Here is a 13753-nt window from a genome sequence, read left to right as displayed (position 1 = left end):
CCTGCAAATCAGCAGGGATGCGCCGGGAAAGATGCGTCACGCAAGTTTACCCTTGCGCCACCACAGATGCGCCGCATTTACAATGCGATACAACAAACAAATGATGGACGGAATGCTGACAATGCAGACATTCTCCCCCAGTCAAGAGATCTGGGTTAAATCCATCGTTTTTTTGCCCACTACGCCACCCCAGTTTAGACATGGCCATATGCAAATCAGTCTTGACCCTGTGCCTCATGGGAACAGTCCAGCCCGAACTGCCAAGCCATGTCTTCCCTGGACCGGAATCAAGCATCCTAGGACCGGTTTCTGGCTATCAGCCGTCATCAGCCAGGATAGCTTGACTCCAGTGGCGTAGTGAGCACGGGTCCCACGTCTGGGAATACCCATCCCACTTAGGGCGAAAAGCGTTACAACAAACAAATGATGGACGGAATGCTGACAATGCAGACATTCTCCCCCAGTCAAGAGATCTGGGTTAAATCCATCGTTTTTTTGCCCACTACGCCACCCCAGTTTAGACCTGGCCATATGCAAATCAGTCTTGACCCTGTGCCTCATGGGAACAGTCCAGCCCGAACTGCCAAGCCATGTCTTCCCTGGACCGGAATCAAGCATCCTAGGACCGGTTTCTGGCTATCAGCCGTCATCAGCCAGGATAGCTTGACTGCAGTGGTGTAGTGAGCACGGGTCCCACGTCTGGGAATACCCATCCCACTTAGGGCGAAAAAAGCGTTACAACAAACAAATGATGGACGGAATGCTGACAATGCAGACATTCTCCCCCAGTCAAGAGATCTGGATTTAACCCAGAAGTCTTGACTGGGGGAGAATGTCTGCATTGTCAGCATTCCGTCCATCATTTGTTTGTTGTAACACATTTACAATGCAGCGCATCATGGCGCAAGGATAAACAGATGCGTGACGCATCTGATGGCATAAGGGCGGCGCATTGCTGGAGTCGTGTCGCAAGCACAACGCAACTCCAGCAATGCTCAGGGGCTGCCCATACCGAACATGCTGCGTCATGCCTTACGCCTGCTTCAAGCAGGCGCAGGGTTTTGACGCAGCAGCGTCGGAAAAGTGACTCAGTGAAATCTTGTAGATTTCACTGCGTCACTTTTCCGAGGCTTTTTCCAACGGAACGCCCACCCTGCATACATTAAACCTGAAGCAGGTTTAATGTAGCGCAGGGCTTTACAACGTGATGCATCTCCCTAGATGCGTCACGTTGTAAATAAGGCGCAACATGGTGCATGGTTTACGCCGCCGCTGCGTCACAGAAGTGGGCTTGTAAATCTGCCCCTATATTTTTAAAAATTGGAGTGACATTTTTATTGTGTTGGGTTTTCTACTATTTATCTGTTTTTACTGATAAATACTTTACATATTTCTCCTAAGCTAAGCCTGTCAGCTCTGTGCTACAGCTACTAAGGGTTGCGCTCAGGTGAAAATTATTGAGACTTAACTGGGCCTGGTAAGGAATAGTACCATTATTACTTCCAGGGATGGCTGCTAGGAAACGGGGACAGGATGGCGGGGTAGGGGGGTAGAAAAAAAAAAACAAGAAAAAAAAGTGATCTTATCTTTACAAATGCTGGCTGCCGCCTCTGTTCCATTCTCCCTCGGCTCCTGGCTCACGGAAGCACCCAGGCTCTCCTGACCAATCACAACGCTGCCTTACAGCAGCATTGTGATTGGTCTGAGCACCGTGGTTCGGCCCTCAGTGAGGGACTGGTGGCCTGGGCATGTTCTCCACCCACACTGTAATGCAGCCTGGGTGGAGAACATGCAAAGTGCGCATGACAGTTCAGGCCAGCCAAACCATCATGCGCACTTTTTTAAGTGCCTGCCACTCCTCCCATTGCTGGCTGTGACATCAGCCTAACCTGGCCTGTGCTGTAAAACTGTCACAGTACAGAAAAATAAAATGATAATAACATTGAGTTATTATCATTTTATATTTCCTTTTACTACTGCTCGAAGAGCAGTGGGGCTAGCTCTTCCACCTTAGCGGAGCAACAATCACTGATTACTTCACAGGACTACACCCACTTCAACTAAAAATGTACTTTTTCACACTTTTTATGTCTAGGCGAAAAATGTTCTAAAGAGGTGGTTGGTGACGATTGTTGGGGTGGGCCTGAGAAGTCACAATATGTCTTTATGTGGCTGATGATTAATCTTCTTTTTCATTTAACTCTAGACCAGCACCTTCTAAACACCTTCTTAACCCAACCCTCTATCATTGCTTCTCTCTCCCTAGCTGTGCTGAATGAGGATGCTATTTCCCTCCTCCGGAGCATCGTTGTAGGCTAGACTGCCCCTTCTGAATGCCATCCAGGAGCATAGCTGCAATATGAAAGAAATGGTAACATTCATGAAATGCATACACAGTGGTATGTCTGTCCTACAGCGATCATTTAAAGCTCTGGCCTCCTCATTGACTACAGCCTCCCAGGCATCCAAACCTTCTGCCCCAACTCCTGCCCCTTCCCCATCCCAATTCCCAGCCCTGTCTGAAGCCCACTCACACTTTTTCATGCACCCACTCAAACGGGAAACAACCTTTACAATGCAGTCATTACATCGCACTACATTTACAACGCAGTCATTACATCGCAACATCCTTTACAACGTATGTCACTACAACGCAGTCGTTACATTGCATGTCACTTAGTTAAACCATTCACTAATTTAAAGTCTGCTTGCAGACATACTCTCTCCCTCCCATACTTACTCACTCACAGTCATACTACCTATCAGTACTCACTCAACCACAAGCTCACTTGCTAACAGTACTCTCGCCAAGCTAACACACTTAGTCTCAAGCACACTAGCTGAAGTATTCACCAACAAGCCAATTCTCTGACAGTAAAATCTTCTTCCATAACTCAAACCTCTCACTCACAAGCTTTCTAGCCGTGCTTTGTCATCCCCCACTAACCCACGCTACTCGCTCACATACAGCATGCTTGCTGACATACTCTGTTCCTTGCTAAATCATATCACTCTATCACCAACAAGCTTGTTTGTCTACAGCCTTACCCACAGTATTCACTCCCTCGCTAACTTATATCACTCGGTCACCCAGAAGCTTGCAGGCTGACAAAACTCACTCTCCCCTTGCTAAAGCATACTATTCTCACTGTATTCACCAACCCACAAGCTCTCTTACTCACTGTATGTACTCCTTTGCTTACTCATACCATTGTATGAACACCACCTCTATTGCTGACAGTACTTAACCTCTTTTAACTCATAGCACTCTTACCACAAGCTCACTAGCTGACAGTTCCAACTCACCCAGTAGCGCAGCTGCTGACACTACTCCTTGACACATATGTCTATATAATGGCAGTACTCACTGCCACCTTAAATCATACCACTCACTGACCCATATGCTCAGTCACTGACAATTGTTACTACGTCACTAACTCAAACCACTCCCTCACCCACAGCTCACTCAAACATACAGCCACCCTTGCTAATTCATATCACTCACTCAAAAGCTCACCAACCCACAATCTCACTCACTGACAGTACTCACCACCTTGCTAATTCATACAACACTCTCACACACATGTTTTCACATGGCCAGTACTCACTCAACTGCAAACTCAATCACTGACATTACTCACTCTGTTGCTAACTCATCTAATGTGTTTGTGTACATATGTATATATGAAAAAGGCAATTTAGCCGAAACGCTTCTGCTTTACTATTTTAAACTGCACATGAGCTAGAAACTTTTAAAGTCTGGCATGGTGACAATAAACGTATGTACTGTGAACCCGAGCATTGTCGGAGTCCGTTCTTGATGTGGAGTGAACAATTTGGGGAATATAAATGCAAAAATATATACATGGAAAAAACGTATGAGACACCCAGCACGACCAAAACTATCAGTCAATTTTAAACTTGCAGTACTACCTCCGTAGTTTATGTTCTGGAGTGCCCCTGCAAGCTGAAATGTGTAGGGAGCACCACTTTTGCAGCTAAGAAAAAAATACTTGAACATATGAGGGCCATCAATAACAAGGATATACATTATCCCATGGCCAGACACTTTGAGGAGTACAATTTGTCGAACAGCTCCCTGTTGAAATACTTTGAAATAGAACAGATAGAGAAGAACCCAAGAGGAGGGAACAGGGTCCTCTGTGTTAGACAGAGGGATTCATGGCACATTGTTGACCTCCAAACTAAAAGCCCGGGGGGGCTCAACCAGGATGAGGAACTAGGGATACATCTACATGAGGAATATGATTCTGGGACTAGAGACATTCCTTGAAGGTTGGATACACCTACACATTCTTAATCATAGTAATGTAGAAGACATGTATTCCATGGAGTAGCTCTGTTATTCTGTGTGTAGCTATCACCTGTGTACAGTTGTTGATTCTCTAATGCTTTTAATCATGTGATTGATTTTATGTTTTTGATTTTCTATTTTCAGGAGGAAAGAAAGAGGCCTACTCCTCGGAGGAGATGCCGACAGAGGTCACCTACCCTTTCCTTCGCTATAACCTATTCGTGATATAGAGCACTACCAAGATAAGACTTTCCTGTCTTTCTTACGTATTCTTCCAATAATTTGTTTTCGAATTTGCATGATTCATTTTTTCACTGTTATATACTTTGATTTTCACAAGGTGAGAGTATAACTGTAGATTTAGGAGCTAGCGCATGCTAACCACATACACAAGGATTTTACTCACATAGCAGTCTGAGACACATTCCTCGGGCACAACAGGCAGTAGTAATGGGCCCTAAGACACACCATTAGTAGCAGCCACTAGGCGAATACACTGATTCCTTTGCCCTCGGACTAGTCCTCACACATGTACACTGCATAGTACCATATAAGGACCATACCTTTGCACTATGAGAATACACCTTGAGGCATGCAGTGTTTACGGGCCCTGAGACATACAATCAGAAATAGCCACTTGCGCGAGCACACTGATTCTATTGCCCTCGCTTGAGTCCTCGCATATGTACACTGTAGAGCACGAGAATATTAGAACCTTACCCTCGCATTAAGCATAGACACAGCGAGTTACGATAGGAAGCAGAAAAAACACATTAGTTTTGGATACTCAGCAACTGTGATAATTACCTTTCAAAGATGGCCACTGTGCTTATCCAGGAGTTGCATGCAACCGATATTGTGTATTTCTCTATTAATGTGAGTTACCGGGGTATACACACCACAGATACAGCTTCGGTCGGCCTAGGATTACATAATCCCAGATACCCTGTGGTGAATAAACATTACTGTCATGTTAATAGTCCAATGATGTAATATTCCGTATTATGTGAATAGCTATTACAAGATGGATACCAAAGAGGAAAGTTTCGGCATTGATGTAACAAAGATTGTCTCTTTTATATCTTGCATTTCTGGCATGTAAAGATGTTGTTTGTCATGAATCCGGTGTGTGAACAAGAAGACTTGGTTCTCCAAAATGCGTAACTGGTATTAAATCTCAGCTCGACAAATGATACCCTGAGTGAGCGCTTACTTGGTCTCTTTACGTATAGATATATATATATCTATATGGATATATATCTATATTCACTGAAAAAAACATAGGTTTCAGGGGTGTTATAGTTAGCTGGACAGTTCCCTCGTACAAAACCCTAGAAATTTCCCTGTTATAGTTAGTTCAGCTAACTATAACTCGCGCCCCCGCAATGCACTGCTGATGACGTCACATATTACATCACTCATGACATGGTCAGTGACATCACTGATGACATCACTGATGACATCTCAAATGACATCACTGATGACATCACTGATGACATCATCCAGTGAGTATGTGTTTTTGTACAGTTTTAATATGTTTAATATATATAGGGAAAGGCCTGTTGAAGAATGAGTGGGTGTACAAGAGTGTGAATGGATGATTTTCTAGGTGCGTAACTGACTCTATAAGTGAGTCATTAAATGTATCTTACTGCAGACTAGTGACTAAACTGTGTGAATGTCTGTATGTGTCTGTGTGTTGGTGTATAAGTGGCTGCCTGGTTTTGTGAATAGCTATATGAGTGTCTATATGGGTTATTGATTGGTTGTCTGAGTATCTGTATGGGTGCCTGAGTGTTTGTGTGGGTAGGGTGTGTGTGACTCTGTGCATAGATGTGTGAGTGGGTGATTCTATGGGTGCATGGTTTTAAGAGTGCATCTGTGATGAACTGTATGGTTGAGTGAGTGTATGTATGGGTGTGTTAGGGATTAAATGTATATCTCAGTTGTACATGTGTCAGTAACTACATATGTGAAAGGCAGTATATATGCGTGTAAGAGTATATAAGTGGGTATATGTGAGAGTGTGTGATTGTGAGAGTGGCTGTATGGATGAGTGTGTGCTTGTATCAATGATTGTATAAGAGCGTAAGAATGTGGTACTATTTTTATGAGTAAGTGCACTTGAGTGTGTATAACTGCATAGGTGAGTAGATGGGAGTGTAATTAATTATTTGCATGACTGACTAGGTGTGAGAGTACCTCTATGGATGATTGGTGGTGTGTGAGTGTCTATGTAGGTGTATAAATGCATATGATAGTCTTGTACGGAGTGACTGTAAGTATGAGTGACTGTACAGGTGAGTGAGTGGAGGTATATGTAGACCTAAGAGTTAATGAGTGGGTATGTAGTTATTGGTATTGGAGTATCTATGGTTTTCAGAATGGACATCTGAAATTTTGAGTTGGTGTATCAACGGTTAAATTAGGGTGTGAGAAGATGCAGTAATTTATCACATGGATGATGTCATCAGTGATGTCATCAGTGATGTCACTGACCATGTCATGAGTGATGTAATATGTGACGTCATCAGCAGTGCATTGCGGGGGCGCGAGTTATAGTTAGCTGAACTAACTATAACAGGGGAATTTCTAGGGTTTTGTACGAGGGAAATGTCCAGCTAACTATAACACCCCTGAAACCTATGGTTTTTTCAGTGGATTTCTAAGGTTTTTTAAATGCCAATTCCTAACTATAACGCCCCTGAAACCTTTGGTTTTTTTCAGTGAATTTCAAAGGTTTTTTAAATGCCAATTCCTAACTATAACGTGCATGAAACCTATGGTTTTTTCAGTGAATTTCAAAGGTTTTTTAAATGCTAATTCCTATCTATAACTTATCTCTGAAGATATCATGTTTAATGATTTTGATTGGATTTGTATATTTTTCAAATTCAGTGTGTCAATTTCATTAATTACGTTTTTTTGTAAATACTTTTTTATCACCATTTTTTAAACTTATTTTTTCAATTAATTCTTTTAAAAATTAAAAAATATTATTTGAACTTAATGGGTTTTTCAAACATATTTTTTTAATTATATGTTCAAAACTTTATTTTATATATATTTTTCAATGTTTTTGGATCCGCGCACCCTAAACGCACCGTTCTCGATCCCTACGCGATAGCATCCGCGCATGGTAAGCGTTGGGTACGTGTTTAGTGCGTGATTGCAATGCGACCGGTACGCGACTCCCAGCCTATACGTGACTTGTTCGATGTACGTAACGCGACGTTTACGCGCTTCCGCGATGCGTCATCTGCGTTTATGACGCGGTAGGTGCGCGGATCCCGCGAGATATTTAACATTTAAAAAAAATATATATGTATTTCATGTGAATATTAATTGAAGACAAACTCTAAACTAGTCTTAAAACTAATATATTTCTACATCTAATCCTATAATTTTTTTAAATTCAATTTCGCGGATGCGCGCTGGGTGCGTGATGCGTACGCGCAGGGTGCGCGGATCCCATGTGACCTGCAAAAAAAGAGATTTGATTGGTTCATTACACTTCCTCTTCTAACTATTGAAAGACCCCCCCCATTTCAATCATTCTTCTTTGGAGGACCATCTCTTTGGAGAGAAGAAGATTTTTTAGACTAAGTTTACACTTAGCTCTAACTTTTTTCAACCAAAAATGGCTTCAGGGCAGCAGCCATCACCTACATCTCCTCATATTTCTGAGGATGAATTTTTGGAGGAGGCATCACCCAAAGAACGTTTTTCTTCAGTGGTGTGGAAATTTTTTACTTTTCCCGAGGGGCAGAATAAGACCAATGCCACCTTGGTCACGTGCAAGATTTGCAAAAGAGTCCTGCCACGAGGGGATCCTAACAAGAAATAACCGTGCGGCACGGCAAGTATGATGAAGCACATGAGGACCCTTCATCCAAACAATATTGCACGAGAAGAGTGCCGACGGATGAGAAACACTCCTGCTCCTGCGCCTTCCACCTCATCGCAGCCGAGCACATCAAGAGTGCATCCATCAGCCCAAACCTTGCACATCCGTCCTCAATTTCAATATTTAAAAATACTCTGCACTAAGTGCAATGCAACTTTGTGCTATGGTGAGCAGTCGATCGATCTGATCTGCCGCCGGCAAGAACGTCAAATTAGCTATTTTTATTTTTTTATTTTTTTTATTGTTCTCTGAAGTTCATTGTTTGGTTTCTCCTGTATTGTTTTTTGGGTTTTTTGTTGCAGAAAAACCAAAATTGTTCAGAAAACTCAAAAAAAATTATAAAAGAAGAAAGAAGAAAAAAAAAGTTCTTGTAAGAACTAACTTTCCTGGTTTAAAAAAAGAGCTAAATTTCTTTGTTAGTGTGTGAAAGTTTAGATGAATGTATGTGTAGTACGTAATTGACTGAATGAATGCATTAGTAGCGTATGTTGAATGTATAAGTGCAGGACTATGAGGAAGTGCTGCAGCATCACACAGTAACCTCTTTAACTGCAGTGTGCTGTAGTACTTACGAAGCACAGGGATGCAACATATGTACATAAATATGTTGCAAATCTATGCTTATCTCTGCACGGCTGCTTAAACTGCAGCCATGTGGTGACACAGGCACCCTTGCACCATAGTGCAAGGATATCTGTGTCATGTGCTGTTTGTTTTTGTGCAGGAAGACACACCTTCCTGCACAAAAACAATCAGAAAACACAGTTTTCTCCTTCAATGTATGCTGAACATTTTAGCATGCATTGAAGATATAAAAATGTGGAGAAATTAAAACAATTCTCTTTGTTGTGCTTTCCTACACCAATTTTAGAATGGTGCACCATTCACACACATATCGAGATTCATGATTTCTGATAAATCTAGACATGTGTCTTGTTCTATGTGTATTCAGTGCAATCATGCACAACAACACTTATAGAACACCCTTTCAACGCAAAGTGGTGTGTATGATGAGGTTGTATTTACATGGAGTATAAAAAGTGCACAGAGTTTCTTTTCCTCTCTTTGTAAATATGAAAGAGTGTCTTGCGCAAAACTATGTTACAAAAATTGACATATTTCCGGTTTCAAAATTCCTTGCGAATGATAGAATGTAAGCACAGAGTTTTGTCTCCAAAGATGTTCAAAGAAGATTGATTGAAATGATTGCGGTCCTTCAATAGGTACAATCGGAAATATTATGAACCCCTCAAATCTCTTTTTTTGCAGGTCACATGATATCTGATTATGGTCAGATTTGAAAACTACATACGTATAAACAAAGTGTTTTTAGAAACGTGTTTCAACTTTGTAGCTTCTTGCAGACCTCGTCATTCTGCATATTGAGACTTAGTTAAACTTACCTTCACAATAATAGGAATAAAAAATGGTATACATTTTTTTCATATATTCATTGCAATCTAAATTCATATAAATTGCTTGTTTTAAAATTTGGATCTGTGAAAGAAAAGAAAAAAAAATTATAACATGTAATAATACATTTTTTATAACACAGCATAATTTCCACAAAGTAATTTGTTTGCCTTTTTCGCTGTTCTCAGAATATATTGAATTTCACTGGAAATAGTGATTTCAATCGTACTCATCACTTAACAGCGGGAAAAAAAAAACAATCAGAAAGATTGTTAAAAAAAAACAACATACTATTCTCAGTAAAATACCAGAAAATACAAATCACACATACATGAAATGCTTACAGATTACAAAATTTTATAACTTTAACTTATAAAAACTGTAAATGTTGCCGCATTAAAATAATCACCGAATAAATGACCACCAAAAAGTCCATAATTCAAAAATATACCTTTCCTTGAGGCCAAATGGTATTTTTACACTTCTTCTTTCTGTAAATTGTCCAATGGTAGTCCTATTAAATTATAATAATAAATTCCACAGAGAGTGAATTATCTTCCTAAAACTTTGGCTTTAAAAATATTAGGTAGGAATTTGGTAATTCACTAGGCAAACGTTGTTTGAAAACCAACTGGGCATCATTACAAAGTGTCCAGCCTTTGTCACATTTTAGATAGGCAGTGTAATGTCCAGATGTGGTGGAAGGACCATCATGGAAAATGATTGCAATTGCTACAAAAGTCCTTCCTGATATTGATAGTTGTGCTGCTACAAATTGTTTTATTAAAGTATCCAATTTTCTTCCGTCAGCTGTACAACGTTGCATCATTAAAATTATGTATTTTCCATATTTTGTTAAGAATAATGTGGATAACATTTCTGATTTTCATTGGCTACACTCCATGTTTTGAATTGCACCTTTCACTAATTTATTGAAAGACACTGATTTACAGTCTGGTAATGTTAAATACAGAAATCTCTCAGTGTCTACATTGGTGTTACATGTATACATGCAATTTTCACAATAATGTTCCCATTTGTAAGAAAGGCCTAAAATATTTTCTATTTCTACACCTTCATTTTCAAAAATGGTAAGCATATACATTAAAAATTCCTGAGCATCTTGTTGGATATTTTGTGTAAATTGTGTAGAACCAGAACACACATCCAAAAGACTACGAACATCTCAAACAGATTGTATTTTACTTCTATCTGTTGTCAATTTTTCATAAACAGAATGCAACAGAGAACAAAATCTTTTTTGCCGATTCGCAATCAATCAATCAATCAATGTACTTGTAAAGCGCACTACTTACCAGTGAGGGTCTCAAGGCGCTGAGGGGTGGGTGGGTGCCGCTACTGCTCGAAGAGCCAGGTCTTGAGGAGTCTTCTGAAGGCGAGTAGGTCTTGGGTCTGTCGTAGGTGGGTTGGGAAGGTGTTCCAGGTTTTGGCGACGAGGTAAGAGAAGGATCTGCCGCCGGCGGTCGTACGTTGGATGTGGGGGACATCTGCGAGGGCGAGGCTGGCAGAGCAGAGCTGGCGGGTGGGGGTGTAGAAGCTGAGTCTGCTGTTCAGGTAGGCTGGTCCGGCGTTGTGGATTGCTTTGTGTGCGTGGGTGAGGAGCTTGAAGGTGATCCTCTTGTTGATGGGGAGCCAGTGCAGGTCTCTCAGGAGGGGGGTGATGTGGCTGCGGTGGGGGGCGTTGACGATCAGTCGGGCGGAGGCGTGTTGGATGCGTTGTAGCCGCCGTTGGTGTTTGGCTGGGATTCCTGCGTAGAGTGCGCTGCCGTAGTCCAGTCTGCTGCTGACGAGGGCCTATGTCACTGTTCTTCTTGTTTCGGTCGGGATCCATTTGTAGATCCGGCGGAGCAAGCGTAGGGTGTTGTAGCAGGAGGAGGAGACGGCGTTGACTTGCTTGGACATGGAGAGGGAGGAGTCGAGGATGAATCCTAGGTTGCGTGCGTGGTCGGTTGGTGTCGGTGCTGTCCCTAGAGCGGTCGGCCACCAGGAGTCCTCCCAGGCTGAGGGGGTGGGTCCGAGGATGAGGACCTCCGTCTTTTCCGAGTTCAGTTTCAGACGGCTGCTCCTCATCCAGTCGGCGATGGCCTTCATGCCCTTGTGAATGTTGGTTTTGGCGGTGTGGGGGTCCTTGGTGAGGGAGAGGATGAGCTGGGTGTCGTCGGCGTAGGAGATGATGTTGAGGTTGTGGTGGCGGGCCATAATTTGTTCTTGCAAACCTTCAAGATAAAAAACAACATTGACCACTACATTAGCATAGCAGTTGACACCAGAACTATTTTCAAACTGATAACCAACAATCTCTCCAACAGTGTCTAATTTCTTTTTACCTGCAATCACAACATTATCTTGTTCTTTTCTTTTCTTGACACCTTCAGAACAGATATTCTCTAACCTTCTTTTTCGACCAACCACACGCTTTTCAAATACAGGATATTGACCTAAATTTGGAGCATACACCATTCTTAACCTATTATACTCTTTTACACAGTTTGCATCTGCAGTAACCTTTGTCTCATCAAAATCAATCAAAAACAAACCAGATAATGTTCTGACTCGCGACAAAGCAACATATGCCATACCCTCTTTAAATACGGTAGATCCAATGTTCACCAATGCACTGTCTACACTTAATCCTTGAGATTTATGAATAGTCACTGCATATGCCAGAGAAAATGGAAATTGTTTCCTACGGACATATAAATCTTTAACAAGCAAAAAACGAACTGAACTACGACCAATTTCTTTAACTTCTTCAATCTGATCAAATTTAATTTTTAAAAATTCAATTCCTTCTTTTTTCTGAAAATTCACAAAATCCACCACTTTGCCCATTGCACCATTAACTAAACCTTTCTCTACATCCAAATTACGCCTTAAAATTACCGGACAGTTTACACACGCATATAGTGTCTTTTCTAAACCAGCAGTTTTAGATATATTTTTTTCTAAACAATCCAGTTTTGATCTCAACTTACCCGTCAAAATAATAGTGATTCCTTCATGCAGTATTTTATCAATGGCTTCCATTTTTACAATTTCTTCATTTTCCAGTTTTAATAATTCTTCGTTGAATATTGAACACTCATGCAGTGTTGGCATTAAGCAAATCACTGACTTATTTTTAGCAATTTCCACGTACACTTTTGCAGGAACTGCATTTTCATTTGGAAAGACATTGCAAAGTAATCGACTCTCCAAAGCTTCTTTCCCTTGTTTTGAAAGAATTCCAATTCTTATATCTTGAAGAATACTTCCATATTCAGCATCATTTGCCTGTCGCATATTTGTTGTCAGTTCTTTGTATTCAAAATTACTCCAAAATACCGGTTGTCCTTTTACCGGAGTCAGTTGCAGTAGATCTCCAAATAACATGTCATACTCTTTTTAAAGAATTTGCTGCATTCTTAAATGCACAAAGGCAAGCATCAAGTTTGAAACCATGCTCACCTCATCAATAATGAGAAGTTTCATTTTCTTCAGGACTCTTGAAACTTCACAACAAGCTTCTCCAGATAGCTTGTGGTATTCCAATTTGTTCTCATGCTCTACTGGTAGCATTAGTAAACGATGTAAAGTAATTCCTTTAATGTTATGTGCTGCCAACCCAGTTGGAGCAGTGACAACACAAGACAAATGCGACTCATTTGTTTTTTGCAGATAACTTGTAATTACTTTAATTAAGAAACTTTTTCCTGTTCCAGCTTGACCACTCACATACATTCGGATAGGTTGAAATGATGTACATGATCACCCTCTCTTTTCATGAAGTAATCCATGGTCAATCTGCTCTTTTACTTGCTGATATATTTGTTTCTGTTCAACATTTAGTTGCTCTTCCAAGTTTCCTAACTGTGTTGCATCTTCTTGTGCTTGATACATTGCTGTTTCCACCTCATTCATTGCAATCGCTGCTTCATTTTCAACAATTGGTTGTCCTAGTGGATCTTGACTCAGTGCAGCAGAACTTTAACTGTCTTGAGAACTGTCTCTAGCAATCTCAGCTGCAATTATAGCTTCTTGATCAATTTCATCATTCAACATTTTGACATAATTTGCGAAAGCACTACATTGTATGCTATCTTTAGAAGCATTAAATG

General features: G+C 41.0%; 1 long non-coding RNA gene across 1 annotated transcript in view; it reads left to right on the top strand.

The window, feature by feature from the left end:
• Nucleotides 1-13753, top strand: part of LOC146866667 (uncharacterized) — a 403211-nt gene that overhangs the window by 281782 nt on the left and 107676 nt on the right. Inside the window, exon 2 of the long non-coding RNA XR_014965709.1 lies at nucleotides 4460-4503. This is a non-coding gene — a long non-coding RNA (uncharacterized LOC146866667). The remainder of the gene's footprint in view (nucleotides 1-4459; nucleotides 4504-13753) is intronic.

This window comes from Triturus cristatus, chromosome 1_2 (genome assembly GCF_964204655.1).
Source record: "Triturus cristatus chromosome 1_2, aTriCri1.1, whole genome shotgun sequence".
Taxonomy (NCBI): Eukaryota; Metazoa; Chordata; class Amphibia; order Caudata; family Salamandridae; genus Triturus; species Triturus cristatus.
The sequence above is the reverse complement of the archived record's forward strand: the minus strand, read 5'-3'. Positions and strand labels throughout refer to the sequence as shown.